This window comes from Lolium rigidum, unplaced genomic scaffold (assembly GCF_022539505.1).
Source record: "Lolium rigidum isolate FL_2022 unplaced genomic scaffold, APGP_CSIRO_Lrig_0.1 contig_38753_1, whole genome shotgun sequence".
Taxonomy (NCBI): Eukaryota; Viridiplantae; Streptophyta; class Magnoliopsida; order Poales; family Poaceae; genus Lolium; species Lolium rigidum.
Genome location: NW_025900429.1, coordinates 10,087 through 21,428, shown reverse-complemented (window position 1 = coordinate 21,428; position 11,342 = coordinate 10,087). Strand labels below are relative to the sequence as shown.

The following is an 11,342-nucleotide window of genomic DNA, read 5'->3' as shown; positions in this document are numbered from 1 at the left end:
AAAAACATATTTTTTTATGCCCTAGATCCATCAACGCTCGACATGTTCTTGCGTCGTTGGGTGCCTGCCTCCAGCCTTCGTGAGATCCCACTCTCACGTCCTTCCTCTATCTTGGTGTGCACGCGTGGATCATGGATGGATCATGCAATCAAAGAAGATGCCCCTGCCAGGCGGCTCTCAACGCCATGCAGATGCCAAATTCTTGAGATCCTTCAAGCGCAGCGTCGGACGCAGATGCCAAATTCTTGAGATCCTCCAATTCGCAGCCACATCAATACGACAGTATGTGACACGCCCTCTGAAACTCTAAACAATTTTCTCTCATGCACGTACTCATGTGTCTCAGTGGGCTGGTCTGAATAAAACAAGATTGGATTGCACCAGCGCAGGTCTTGGATGGGATCTTCGTCGGCGGCATAGGATTTGCTCTCCTGGGTCGGCACCAAAGTGGAGAGGCCAGCACCTATCGCTGATATGAGAGGCGCGGTTGGCAACCTCCTCTGGGTCGTCTACAGACTTCCTGGCAGGAGCATATTAATTAGATGATCAAACATAAGAATAGGAGATCAGCCATGGGCATCCAGTGAATATGAACCATGCGACATGGACGTGAGCGGCTGAATTAACTAGAATGCCAACTAACAACGCAAGGTACGTATAAACGAGTGGCACAACAACGCGAATTGAAGCTATTCTGCATGCTGTTTAATACAGTATAATCAAGTCTGTTTTTTTTTTTTGGAAGCGAGTTGTTTCGGAATTTAATTGCCTTGGAAATCTTTATGTAGGTGATCATTATTTGAATCTCCCAGATATCTTCAAGATTATGCCACGAAGCTTCAAACCAAGATCATGAAGCGAATAATTTATTGAAGTCAATTTTCAGATAATAATTTAACACAGTTTAAAATCACTTCCGGCTATAAGGTATGGCTTATTTTCTCTATGAAAAATCCGGGAATTAAAGACACTCTACGCTTGGCCTTCTAATTCTGAAAAAGGTTCAGTGTAAATGAATAAAATATTATTCTATGACAAAACTATTGGATCTCATTAAAAAATATATATACACAGGAAAAGCAGAAATTGTAATTTAGTACACTCGAGTGTTATTTTCTTTTTTGGAATTCTGAGACGTCCAGGAATTTGATTTTCCTTGGTAATGTTTACCTATGTGATCATTATTCAACTATCCCAGGTGGCTTCAAAATTATCTTGCGGCGACTCGAAAAAAAGTCTATGAAACTGCCCACCAAGATCATGAAGCAACCTAATTATATTGAAGTCAGCTCTTCAGATAATAATTCAACACCGGTTTAAATCATGTCTCGACTATAAAGTATGGATGTTTACCTATGCAATTATTATTCAAATCTCCAGGTGCCTTCAAAATTATCTCGCGGGGACTCAAAAATAGTACATGAAGCTGCACAACAAGATCATGAAGCACGTAATATATTGAAATCAGCTCTTCAGATACTAATTCAATGCCGGTTTAAATCATGTCCGACTATAAGGTATGGCTTATTTTTTCTACGAAAATTCTCGGAATCAAAGTCGCCCTAATATCGGCCATTTAAGGTTTAGAAAAAAAATCAGGTGTAAGTGAATGAAAACTCAGTCTATGACCGAACTTGGATCTGTCATAACAGAAATTATGTATCGGTCAAAGCAGAAAAAGTTACATCCATACGAGAATAGCTGGGTCCGGTCAACTAAAACGTAAGAAAATCTCGGCGGGCAGAGAATAAGAGTATCATTTTAAATTTTGTGGGTCGGCCAAGCATACGAAGAAATTAAAGATTAGTGCATAATAACTCAACCATTTAGCCGTTAGAAACCGCCAATTAACAGGATACATAATTGTACCACTAAACAGTTATTAGACAACAATGTATTTCAATTTGTTGAAAGAAGGAATATTCTTGTATAAAAAACGTGAACATGATAAAGTAATTCACCATATATTAACAAAACACCGGTTTGCAAAAACATCCCCACAACAAGGTATCGATTATTAGCTTTTCGAAATTCTTTTAACCTTAAACTTGGCTAACTACGGCTTAGAGAAACAAAGGTTATTGCTGATAAATAATTTGTCTATTACCCTGGTACTGGATTCATGTTGATTAATTATCTAGAGTTATGATAAAGCGGAAAAACTAACCTAAGGTAGGAAATAGTTAAGCTTCAGTAGACTAAGTATTAAGCAAAACTCGATTGACTGGATGGCAAATTGTTTTTTAATATACAATTTTGTGTGTTGCTCCATAATACCACCCAAAATTATCATTACCGGTTAAGGCAAATAATTAACATATGTATGTACGAATTCTAAGGAATATTTTTCAAAATCATACAATAAATTAAATACTTACAATAATTTTATTTTTCTAATTAAAACTAAAATAATGTAAGCAATGAAAAATATCAATAAATATATGGTACCGTTATGGGCTTAGCATTCTTAAATTTATTTGAGTTCGTCTTATTAGAAGCTCATTTATTGGTTTCAGTTTTCATTGTGAGAAACTATATTAGTTATATTTAATACCGGCTCGAAATGATGCAGGGTCATCATAACCTTTGTTCTAGAGTTTAAAACCAGAGTAGGACTGCATGTTGACACAACTACCATGAACCTCACTATGAAATTATTGGTGTGGCCTCTTTAGTCATTAGCACTGAGAAAAATTGCTACAAACAAACACGAGGTAGACGACCGGCGGCATTGCACAGCAAGCCTCGAGGCTCGAGTTCCTGGCCGGACAGAAGGCGCATCATCCTCTTCCACCCGGCCGACCGCCATGGTCCTCCAAGTCCAACGAAGTACCTAATTCTCCAATAGTACGCGACGGAGAGAGTCAGCGATCTGATTTTGGTGGATTCCTGGAATAGAGACTGCCTTTTTATTTTTGTGATGGGAGTGGGAGACTACCTAATCGAGCTGCAGATCAGCGGTGCACAAAAAAAAAGGGAGCGGAACGGTAAGCTTAGTGAAAAAACGGGAACGTTCCACGGAAGAGCGTAAATAAAATTATACTGTATAATATTTTTAAAATTATTAACAAGCCACTTAATCACAAAGTAAGACTATCCACACTAGATTGGAAATCCATTTTTGAACTTGAGAACATATGCTTCTGCTACACACAAAATATTTTAAAATATAGAAAAATCTGAATTGTTTTTTAGCGATTATATGTCGACACATTATATGTGTGCGAGCTAAGTTTCGCTGAAAACTAATGCCTTTTGTGTCATGTGTAAAAAAATAAAATGTTATGTGAAATGTTTTTTTAAGAACCTAATTTTGTCTTTTCTACACATGACATACAAAATGTTGTTTTTCGCAAAACAAGAATTTATGAGCACATAGCATGTCAAGACTACACATCAGTTTTGTGTTCATTTTTTTAAATTCCTTTAAAAGACATTTCAAAAACCGGGAGCATATTCTCCCGGGTGCCAAAACGCCTCATCCGACACTACACTCAACCGACATAAACTTCAGTGAAAATGCGAGTGAACTAATTCAAAATCTAAAAATAATTATATGAATATTATTTTCCGTGAAATTATAACCAAGTATAAATAAAATTTGAAAATAGATCAATAATAGAAGATTCACCAAGTAGTAACTTTACGCATTTCCATTGGGTCAGAAAAATTAAAATAATTACGACTACTCAAAATTATAAAAGTATATTAAAAGTTGGTAAAGTTTAAAATGATCCTACGATTCACTTACGAACTACATTTTTATTAGGTTACCCCTACAGTAGATTCAAACGACATAAACTTCAGCGAAAATGCGATTGAACTAATTCAAAATCTAAAAATAATTATATGAATATTATTTTCCGTGAAATTATACCCAAGTATAAATCAGATTTAAAAATAGATCAATAATAGAAGATTCACCAAGTAGTAATTTTACGCATTTCCATTGGGTCAGATAAATTAAAATAATTACGACTACTCAAAATTATAAAAGTATATTAAAAGTTGGTAAAGTTTAAAATGATCCTACGATTCACTTACGAGAACTACATTTTTATTAGGTTACCTAGAATTATTTCTCTTCAATGGATAATATAACAAACTTTATAAGATCATCAAGATGTCGCCCGCGCATGTGCGCGGGCCACTCTGCTAGTTATAATAATAGCTCATGATGTCTATACTCTCTTCCTCTTCTATCAAGCCTATATGGAGCAGGTACATGGAAATTAAGGAAATCCGTCTATAATAAGCGAAAAAAATATTAAAACACTGAAAATAGTACAGATAAATGAGAGCAAAGGAGAAGATTATTGAACTTGGATGCACGCTAATGCATTTAAGTGAAACTGGAGAAATATGTCTGATATACTGAAACAAAGTGGTTGGTAGAGTGAACTTACTGGAGTTATCAATGAATCAATTCAAGGATACACACAGAGGCATGCAATTATTCAATAAACGGTCGAAGAGTGAGCATAAATCTGTATGATGTGCCAAAAGGTTTCCTAAAATGATGGATGAATGGATGAAATATGTAAAGAGCATTTTTATATCAGTATTAGGTTCAAGAATGTGACATGTGCCATCCCCTGTTTTCTCTGAGAGAAACACTAAAACTTGTGTTCTATTTGTTCATTTCTAATTAAAAGCAATTTACATTTATAGTAATGGCAAGATTAACTATGCTCGCTGAACATGAAGCGCCAAAAGTAATAGCATGATTTAGAAGAAACATTAATATCATAGTAACGGTAAGATTATCTAAGGGAAATTTAAAAGTGAGGCAAAAATGGCACAGTCGGATGCAAGAACATAAGAACAGAACAGGGGCTTGAAGACCTCACCTCAGGAAAACAAACAGAGGGACTCAGTGTGTGAGAGAGATACTTGAGGCTTGAAGGCCTCATCTAAGAGCAGCTAATAGAAGAACTGAGGGGGCAACCTGGAGCAAAACCCAAAAACAAAGGATGAGATAGTATAGTGATCTGAACAATTAGTACCATTCAGTAAACTCCTTAAGTATGATGCACCAAATATCCCAGTTCGAAAGCATATATCTAACCTAGATAAGTTGTTAAGCTCAATATAGCAGGAAGATAACAATTTAGCATATATCAAAATCAAAATATGTGACCTGAAATCCTGAATGCATGAGGCAGCCCAGCTACTCAACTGGGAAACACCAGATGAGCCTTGAGCTTACCCACATCATGGTCACAAGATCCGAGGGGCAAAGCACATGCAAACCAAAATAAAATCTGTGAGAGAACTTCTTAAATTTCGCCCAGCACTAACTAATCAGAGGAATGCAGAAGGTTTGCAGTGGCTAAAATTCTAATCCCAAAGGGTCAGGAAAGAAATAGGTGGATCTTGAGAAACTAATTAAAAGAAGTGATGTTGCTCAGCTTTGCAACATCGTATGGCCAAAAGGCCAAGTCCTAGGCTTGGCATGCAAGTGTTTTGTGTCTGCTGCGATATGCAAATCAATAGTGGCATAAGGATTTGGTCATATAAGAGGTAGTGACTCCGGCTGCCCGTGTCAAGCATAATCTGGATCCAGAAAACTACACAAATGCCAGGTCTCATAAATCATGTTCTCTTGACTTAGCAACAATCAAGCTTTTCATTTGTCTAAAACTAAACAATGACATATTCGCCCCCCTACCATTTTCTCTTATGGTGGTCAAGCTGGTCTACATGCCAGAGCTTAAGCCTCATTATATCATTTCTAAAATATTTGTATTCTGTAGTGAACCCTCAAACTATGCTGAACCGGATGAACAAAAAAATGATCTAAAGAAGAAATTAACATGGGAGAAGGAGATGGCATTATCCACCCGCCTAACATCCCATGCTGTCTAATAAAACCACAAGCAAGTAAGGAGGCAAACTTGATGGTACCAGTGGTTGAAATAAATATGGAGAAATCAGGGACAAAGAGATGTACATAGTCTACTTGCACTCACAAATTGGTGTTGAATTTCAGTTTGCATCAAACATCTAGTCATGCTACCATTTCATGTAATATCATCTAATTTCAATGCTAACGGTGTATAAAAAAAAACTTTCTGGGACAAGATTACCTGATAGTCTACCAGATATTTGAACCCGATAATGGTCCTATCATGAAGGTGTCATGAACCAGAAATGCTTCACGCAACTGTCTGTTTTTGGGACAGATTCTTTAAGGTACATCTTCTGTCTCTTGAGCCACTCGACATACGGTAATTAAGTGCTTCAGCATCCAGCTCAGTACCAATTCCTACAGGTATCACAATCACACACAAAAAACATGAGTCTGAAAACCAAATTTGGCAAAAGAAAATCGGTAACCAGAGATGATGAAAAAGAAAAGGCACTAAAGAAATAGGGTTCAAAAAGTCAGTCACCTGGGTGAAGTCTGCAAAGAAATACTCTTTGATCTTCTCAGTTACAGCCAGCTCCCTCTCCAGGACCCTCATGAACTGGAACAACGCAACATGAGACATTATTACTTGACCTAGTTTTATAGAGAATGCACCGGACATATGGTTTGTATCCATTTAAAATAACTAAATAACTTTTCGTTTCTGCACCATGGATTGAACTTGGAGAAGTAAGCAGTTAATAGCCTGATTGTAAAGCCGATATGTGAAGCTGACAAGGAGCCAAAGTTAGGAACATAGTCTTGGACACCCATGCATTAGGAACCATGCTAGTGGTCCTTCTCCCATGCATTTTATCGGACATATGGCATGCACTAAAAATGGAACATCAAGCAAGAAAGGATGGCGACAAGAGATGAACACGATATAAAGTCATTCAGTGTCCAAGATGTCCTAATTGCTCGAAATCCCCAATACGGATAAATCAAGAAAACCAAACAAAAACAAAAAGCATTAGTGCATTACAGATATAACCACGCAAAAAAGCTGCACAACAGCTAGTACTAATCAAATAATTTACTTATGGCCATAAATAAAACATGAATGGTTGTCACTCTGAAATTTAAAAAGAACGATACCAATACAAAAGCTAGAAAGCAATACACACTGTCACACTATCCTTTCTCTGGCAAAGTATTACATGCAATAAGTGGTTGAGCCCCATGTGCATTAAACATCCTAAAGCAAAAGCATACATGGAAAGAAACATTACACACTTCACTGTTTAAGTACATTATATCTACCACTAAATAGAGGGGCATCATAATACACGAGTAAAATCCATTACCTGCTTCTTCTAACCCCTTACATCGACATATGTAGATAAAAGCCTCCAATTATTAAATGATTCCTAGTTTAAGCTGAAAGGCGAGTTGCTTTTTCTTTTGAAAAATATACGATAGGCCTTGCTGCAGGTGAGAACAAATATTTTCAGTGAGCTCCGTCAACAAAACCCTGCAGCGAATTATGTAGTACTTTAATATGATAAAATCCAGTTGGAGCAAAGGAAATAAACATCTAGGTACCTATGCAGAAGTTTGAAGCAATATGAGGCAGTAATCTGCACATAGAAGAACTGTACAGAGTATAACATGCTGCAAATGGCCTAACTAATGTACTGTTGCTATAACATGAAAATTTGAATTGTGTTAAAGCGACCAAGAAAGGTAAATGCATTATCAAAATTATAGAATGTAGACTGAACGTGCAGATTTGTACCCTGGGTCCAAATATGTGTGCATCCTCTTTTAAATCTTCTTTGTAAGGCTAGATATAATCAATTAATCAGATTAAGAAAAGCTTCAACAGCACGGCGTGCTGTTAAATGCAGTGGATAATCACCATTAGCACAATGAGACAAGAACTCATGATGAAGCCGACAAAGATTAGTGTAGAAGATGTGGACGAACATCCTAGACCTTGATGCAAAGAGGACAAGGAAAATTAGGCAAACCAATTAACAAGAACAGGGCATGGAGGGAAACGAACACAGTAAGCCAGTGCGAAAGAGAGGAGAGAAGAAACCAACCTCAACCGTACGCATGCACGACAGGAAACTCCATGGACAGAGAAGAACGTTGAACCAACGGTGGTTAGGCCCAGGGCGGCTCATCAGCGTCACAATTTCTGTAGTCTGACCAATTCCTTTTATCATTCTAAATTTCCAAAGATGCGCTGGCGGCCAGATGCAGCCGGTGCTGCTCTCCATGGAGGCACAAAGATAATCACTTCTCATAACCTAAAAAGGCACCTTATCAGCTTGCAACATATATGGTTGGTAGCTTATAGAAGAATAAACACCAAAAATTACATATCATCCTTAGTTCATAGTCATTGCATGACCCCCTTTGCAGCCTTAATTTATATCGGATTAATGAGTAATTTAGTACACATGAAATAAATAAACCACATTTTTTTCAAATCACCATGCATTCATATAATCTGTTTATTTAATTAAATAAAGAAAATCACCAATTTCTTCAACATCCTGGTCACTAATGAGAGACCTTGTTAACATGGAAGATTTGTCAAATGCCATCATGTTCTTGACTAAAGCGTACACTACGAACAATTATCTTGAACATGAATAAATCAGCATGGTAAAGGGAACCCCGGGATATCAACATGTAGCCAATAAGAATGGTGGCTTCACATGTAAAGTTGTAGATTGATTTAAATGGGTGGACATTCCCTTTCTTTTGTTTTATTCACTATCTTTCTATGGAGAATCCGAGACACTATCTTTCTCATTAGTTGTATTCAGTTCAGTGGGAGGAAAAGCAACCAAAAAAGGTAACTTTGTGCACAAAATGATATGCAACAGTGTTAAGCGAGGCGCGGGGAACTGAAGCAAGAATGTATTTATTTCCATAAGCCAAAAGAAAGCAAACCTTCGCAGTAGAAGAAAGCGGAGCACGGCAAGGACAGGCGAACAGCCAATCCTAGCAAATCTTCAGGCTGTGAAACAAAGTACAAACTCAAATTCGCAAATCATCAGGCTGTGAAATAGAGGACAATCTCATATTAGCAACTCAGAGGACACACTCATATTAGAGAATATTCAGGCTCATATTATACATTATAAAGATAAAGACTAAATTCCAGAAGAAGCAATATTGGCTAGCAAAAAGAGACCTGTTAGACAAAATTCTTCTTATGCCTGCACCCTTTTTTTCAATAGACTACTCTGCTATACTGTATTGATTAGTTGTCATAGAAATATGTGTGCTCCTATCATCAGGTTTCCACGAATGTTGTTTGTTTACCATAAACTTTAAAGCCATGTCAGATTGCAAAAAGCTATTTACAGAAAACTGAATTCATCACTCACCTGCAGCTAAGCATAATAAAACCAATCTACAACACAAAATAATCTTCAAGATTGAAGCAATTGTTACAGAAGAATCAGAACCCCGTGAAGTGACAAATAGTTTGAATAAAAAGGCATATACAACAGAAGCGGGAGAAGATTTACCTCAAGCTAGCAGCAAAACAAGTTTAGAAAGGCGTGGTAGATAATGAGAGAGTTCAACCTGCAAGAGGAAAATTTAATCATGTACATAGGCACCCGATCATGTTACACATAGTAAACTGTAATTGTAAAAATAGCGCCGGAAATTCAATTCGGCTCCCGGGTGCATATGCTCCCTCTATCAGAAAGTTATATTTTAAAATGTCGAAAAATTTTGACAAAAAATTCTACATGTACATCTCCACAATATACGTATGTTCATCAAGTTTCGCGAGGAACCAATATGTTTTGTGGTCTGTGTAAAAAAGAGAAAATTTATCTCCTGAAAAACCTTATTTTCAGCATTGAATTTTGTCTTTTTTACACACGTCACACGACAAGTCGGATTTTTATGAAACAACTTTGTGAGCGCGTAGCACGTGAAAATGTACGTTCAAATTTTTCGTTTCAATTTTTTAAAATTTCAAAATGTATGTAACATGCATTTCAAAATAAAGGGAGCATATGCTCCCATGTGCCAAAACACCATTCCCAAATAGCGCTCCATAGTTTACCACTTAGGTAAAGTACTACAGTTCCACAACTAAGCAGTTTTAAGCATAAATGAGTAAATGACCAGCTAATGATAATCAGAATGATCAACCTAAAACGCTTGGCAAAAAGAACAAAAATCATTCACCTCGCATTGCCATCCCAGGCCAATTTGAGATGCATACAACACAAATATTATCCGTAGAATGCACACTTATTTATTTCCATGCGTATATAGAGGTCCATCAATCTGGTGCCAAGGTAAAGAGGGATAAACGAGCTATTGCATGCTTTGCCTGCAAAAAGGATATCAAAGTTTCAGCTGACAAAAGACACACTTATTTATTTCCATGCGTATATAGAGGTACATCAATCCGGTGCCAAGGTAAACAGGGATAAACGAGCTATTGAATGCTTTGCCTGCAAAAAGGATATCAAAATTTCAGCTGACAAAAGATAATGGCTTACTTAGATTGGGAAGGATGAGCATATATGCAGGTGCAGTGCAGGCAGCGGTGGACATGGGCGCTATGAATCCTGGACAGCCGAGAAAGGAAGAAATTCACCAGCCAGCTGAGAACTGAATCGCATCTTCTTTAGATATAAAGCATGAATCAATCTTTATTTTGCAAGGAAATCATGAATCAATCTAGAAGCAAGCTAGCACTGAATCGTTGGAGAGAGAGGAATTCCAGAAACATGTGCGGTGTGGTGTGGCTACCAAGAAAAAGAAGTATTGAATCGATCGAGATAGCACTACCGCCAGGGTCAACCACCAAGAGCAAAAGCTCACTGCAGCGCCAGATCGACCGAGTCCAGGTCCATCTTGAGAAGTGCACACTCCTGCGGCAGCTCCTTCAGCCACGACCGCGGCCATCCCCGTCCGGCTCCATTCCGGGTGAGAGGCGGCGCGCTGCTGGCTTCCTCCACCTGGGAGTGCCCTCTCCGGCCTCGCGTCGGGCTGGAGCAGAGGAGAGAGGTCGTCGCCTTCCAGGGCGCTAGTGGTGGAGATCAGACTTGGGGGAGACGCCCTCTCCGGCCGCAAACTCGTGCTCGCCCCGCCGGGACGGACGCCTCCTCAATCTCGCCCCACGCCGGCGCACCGGAGCGATGGACGCCGCCCCCTCCACCGCAGGCACCAGTCGCTGCCGACCTCACAGCGGCCTGACGTATCTGCTCCTCTTCCTCCATGTCTCTGCTGCGCCGCCTGCGCCAGTTCGAGCGCACATCCCGCACCAAGGACCGCCGCCACATCCTCCTCTCCCGAGGCAGCGGCCGCCGTTGTACCCGCATACGCGCCCGCGAGCGCGACCGCTCGAGGGACGAGGCGGCGCAGGAGAGGAGAGCTGCGATTGGGGAGGAGGAGGAGAGGAGGTGGGGATTGGGGAGGTGGGGGACGCCATCTAGGT

General features: G+C 39.0%; 2 long non-coding RNA genes across 10 annotated transcripts; both read right to left on the bottom strand.

Moving 5' to 3' along the window:
• Positions 1-1,014: 1,014 nt before the first annotated feature.
• LOC124681285 lies at positions 1,015-7,277 on the bottom strand. Of its 6 annotated transcripts, none has more exons than XR_006995789.1 (7): positions 7,219-7,277; positions 6,396-6,470; positions 5,141-6,268; positions 4,851-4,948; positions 4,407-4,511; positions 1,354-1,426; positions 1,015-1,270 (listed from the first exon to the last, which is right to left on the bottom strand). It is a non-coding gene; the product is annotated as an uncharacterized LOC124681285 (long non-coding RNA). The 6 variants fall into 6 exon arrangements; XR_006995790.1 differs by having other exon boundaries at positions 4,407-4,487; XR_006995792.1 differs by lacking the exon at positions 7,219-7,277 and adding an exon at positions 6,582-7,160.
• Positions 7,278-7,336: 59 nt separating this feature from the next.
• LOC124681286 lies at positions 7,337-10,766 on the bottom strand. 4 transcript variants are annotated; one of them, XR_006995798.1, is made up of 8 exons: positions 10,694-10,766; positions 10,402-10,470; positions 10,082-10,229; positions 9,406-9,463; positions 8,822-8,888; positions 7,960-8,169; positions 7,650-7,849; positions 7,337-7,385 (listed from the first exon to the last, which is right to left on the bottom strand). It is a non-coding gene; the product is annotated as an uncharacterized LOC124681286 (long non-coding RNA). The 4 variants fall into 4 exon arrangements; XR_006995796.1 differs by lacking the exon at positions 10,694-10,766 and having other exon boundaries at positions 8,822-8,929; positions 10,402-10,687; XR_006995795.1 differs by lacking the exon at positions 10,694-10,766 and having other exon boundaries at positions 10,402-10,687.
• Positions 10,767-11,342: the final 576 nt, after the last annotated feature.